A 4,420-nucleotide genomic window follows, 5' to 3' on the forward strand; every position below is an offset into this window, starting at 1 on the left:
CTTCTCTGTAGGTCCAGACTTTGTCCACTAGATGGTGCTATTGTGGAGTAAATCAAACTGCTGTTTTGCAACATAAAATGGATTACAAAATCAGAACAAATCTGCAAATGAATTACATTTTTAAAAAAATCTGAATATCGTACCCATATCAAAAGTCTATCAGTCATTTGACACCAACAGTCTTCTGGTCTTTAAATAATGACTGAGTCTGCAGAGGTGATGAAGATTATTCCTGCTAAAACATTTAAATTAAATCCTTTATTTCTCTGGAAAAACAGAGAAACACCTCACCTACTACCGCATATAGTTAAATTTCCCTTATTCTATCCTATAAAATGGAAGAGCACCACCCTCCAGCTCAGTATTGATCAGTACCTGAGTCCAAAGTGTGACTACAGGATTTTACCTGCTGTCGTAGATACGTGGTCACATGGTTTGTGTCACCAGGGGCCATGTGGACAGAGCCGGGGTCGGCCCAATCAGGACACAAGCTTAAACAAATACACAACCCTGACTGGACAGAACACGGACGTCAGAACCTCCAATTGTAAACACTCCTGGTCATTTGCATTGTTTCACGCTCTCATCATGACATCATGCTCTGTGTTTTTTGTATCAAACCATGATCTCTAATTACACCTAAAGATAGAGAGTAGTACGAGAAGTACTTCATAATACATCACTGATTAGGCTTGAGGTCTCATTGGAGACTGGATCCAAAGTTCAAAGGGTGCTCATGTTTACAGTGTGAGTGCAATTGTTTGTTGATTTGATTGAGTGTTTAAAATGCAGAGCAGTGTGCTTTTCAGTGCCGAGAGCCTGTTAGGAAATACTGCATTCAAAGGTCAGAAGTCTGAACAAATGTCAAGAGAGCTGGAGTTGAGTGAAAAAACCTCAGGGTTTGTGCCCACATCTGTAAGTTCTCTCTTTGTTCGTGGTTTATGTATAAATCGTCTTAAGAAATCATGCTGTAAAATTTTATCACACAGGAACTACTCCTTCTGACCCATATTTTGTATCCAAATCTCTATTTCCAATATAATTTTTGTGTTTTACTTTTCGTGCCTTAATGCTGGATAAGGCCAAGGCAGAAGATCTGTAGTTGGGTTCATCCGACTGTTCGTCTATCAGAGCTGTAGCTCCCAGACATGTCCATCCTCACCACTGTGTAGTATCCCATTTTCTTTTAACAACAGTCGGTGAACATCTGTCAAGTGAGGAGACCAGTTGTTTGAGTTTTGGGAAAGGACTGTTGTCCCGTTCATGTCTGATGAATTTTCCCCTCATGATGTCATGTGGGGAATTAGCACCGCCCCTAGGTGCAGTTGGCCCTCCTCGATTGGATGAAAGTCCCGCCCTCCTCTCCTGAAGATCAGTAGAGCCACATCCATCATGCCAAATCCATTTCCTGAGAGGGGTGGAGTCTGGGACGGAGTTTGACAGCTCAGTCACATTTGAAGCTACAGACACAGAAACAGCTTGTTCTGAGCAGGACTGAAACAGCGGGGTTTAAGACATACAAAAATCCTATAGAGGAGTATTTTTTAGCAACAGACTTCAAAGGCATGTTTTGGGGACCTCTGAGACCGATATAAACTTGTCTTAAATGGGTAAAATATGTCCCCTTTAATGCGAGTTTAACAGGGATTTATGTTACAGTTTTGGAAATGTGAAATTTCTTTGATGAATACACTCGATCATGATGTCTTTATGAACTTGAATGGACAGTGAGGCTGACAGCAAGATAGAATACCCCACTTATGGAGTCTAGACACAGGTGGTGGTGATGAAAGGATGTAGGGTAAGATAAGAAATGGACCTCTATGGAGCTTGACCTGGACAAGAATGAGATGACCTGGAAGAGCGATGAAAGGATGAAGAATGGCAGAAGTGAACCTGGACACTGTTGAGATGGCTTGGAGGTGGCTTAAATGGATGCAGGAGGCATGGCGGAGCTGGACCTGAACACCGATGAGATGTCATGGAGGCAGCTGGGGTGGAGGAGAGTAGTAGTGGTTGCACTGAAACAACAGACTGACCGCTGAGGAGAAGGGAACTGATTTTACAATATGACAGCAGCAGGATGATTGGATCGAGAGAGGTTGTGGCAAAACAGGGTTGACTCAGAACTTAGTGAGTAGACACCGATACCAGCTGATAGAACAACAAATAAAAAAGGGCCAGAAAAGGGAGTGATTATTAATGAATTAAAGGATGATTGGAAATGAGACAGTCATCCTGCTTGAACTTAAACAAAGCTTCATTTATCTAAAAAAAAAAAAGCTGTTTTGTATTTTTATCTCTTACTGGTCATTTTTCCTGCAAAGTAGAAAACCAAAATTAACGCCTGTCTACTGCAGCATTCATGTTTGTCATACACTTGCTTGATTAATCTGTTGATCATTGATAGGTAAATTAGTGCCTGTAAATATGGCTTTGATGGTGTTTTGCTGAGCATGCTTTTTTCTCTGACATGCAAGCTCAACACCAGTTTGGACTTAAGACTGTTAATTTAGATAAAAAGATATCCAAGGATGCTCTGTTGAAGAACTCAAAGGCCCTATTATGGCTACGTTTAATGAATGTCACTCTTTTAACAGATTCATTTCATCTCTGCAAGCAGCTGCATTTCTCAATGTTCCCTTTCATAATTATGGATGGCAACATGGCCATACAGTATGTTTGCATATATTCCCAGTGAATGTGAGTGTTGTCCATACAGTACGTTTGGTCTGCTGCTGACTCTGCAGACACTATCAGAGAACACGAGACAGGAGAGCTGAAGTTTAACCAGACACGTTGAACTGTTGTACCTCTCTTTATCTCCAATCTACAGTATATTCTTGAGTCCAGCCCCACCTCTTTACCCCCCCCCCCACTCACAGCTCCTTTATGTGAAAACATTAACAGGAGGCCCCTTTTAAAAAAACACGAGACGCAGACATGCTTAATGGCCCTGCAGTTATGTTTAGACACATTTACTACCCCAAATCAAAACAAAGGTTATCTCCTGTAAACGTGTTTTCAACCAGGTCTAGACGGCGCTTTTTAACGTCAGCTACAGCTGTGGTTATCATCCAGTCTAACAATGGGATCCTCATCATTAGTGACAACTGTGGACCTGCAATTCTGTAAAGTCTGTACTATAAGCACTATAAGTATTTAATATTCAAACTAATAAAAGTTTTGTTTTTTTTAAATATTCACACATTCTAAATTTTATACCGGCAACATGCTCCAACAACTTAGTGAATTCTAATTTTTTAATTTTTTTTCCCTTTAATCTCAGATTTCTGATTTCAATCTCAGAATTCAGAATTTTTACTCAGATTTCTGACTTTTCCCAAAATGTCCCAAATCTATTAGCCATGGTGGACTACTGGTCATTAAAGTATCAAAACACAAAGATTTGTACAATAGTAAATTGCACTCTGCTCAGAAGCATTGTTTTTTAATTTGAGAGGATTGTATTTCTTGTGAGTGGGCGTGGCTTCAGCTCATTTAACTAACACACCCACCCCATCCTAGAGCAGACTTTCTGCCTAATTTACATAATTTGAAGTGCAATTCTATAAACCTAGAAATGTTTTTCATTACTGACATTTGGCCTGGTGGTTTATAACACAGTGGCCTGTCATACAAAAAAACCTAAAATAGAGATTTTTTAAATTACTTTATAGGGACTTCAAAGCACATTATTTGAACACAATGTCATTACATTGTAATGGTCATGGCGGCCGAATACTTTTGTCTATATTGTATTTTTTCATAGATATTACATAGCATTGTATAACTGGTCCCTCGATATATTTATATTTATTTATTTATTTGTGTAATAGCACTCATATTGTCTGTTATCCTTGATTGTTTGATGTAAAATGTAAATAAAGAATGTTAAAGAAAGTGCTAAGCAAATATGTGATGTCTTAGTTAGGGCTCAGGAAAAAAAAAGATCATGAATATTAACCTGATTAGAAAATAAACACGTTTGTTACACCTGAATTCACTCTAGTTCCAATAAAAAAGTAAGTTTCTTTCTGTAAAGTAAGAACCTTGGGTTAAACATTGGTAAATTTACATTCATGAATGAAAACTTTGCTACTGAAATTAGAGCTGCTACTTTGGAAATATATTTTTTGGCCTGTGAGTCGCGTTGAAATTTAAATCACAACATATTAGAGAAGAAGCTAAGAATCACATATATTGTTATCTAAAACATATTAATATATTATCACAGTTGTTTAAGCTACACATTTCTAAAAATAGTCCAGTGTCAGCTACAGCAAATAATTCACAAACACTGATGATAACTCTTGATAACGCAGCAGTGTCGGCGATGTTCACGGCAGCTCGATTTCCGTACCAGGACTCGTACTTCCGGGTTTGTCAATGCAGCTTCACGTAGGACTGAATGTGCTCG

The sequence above is a fragment of the Cheilinus undulatus genome, linkage group 19, assembly GCF_018320785.1.
Source record: "Cheilinus undulatus linkage group 19, ASM1832078v1, whole genome shotgun sequence".
Taxonomy (NCBI): Eukaryota; Metazoa; Chordata; class Actinopteri; order Labriformes; family Labridae; genus Cheilinus; species Cheilinus undulatus.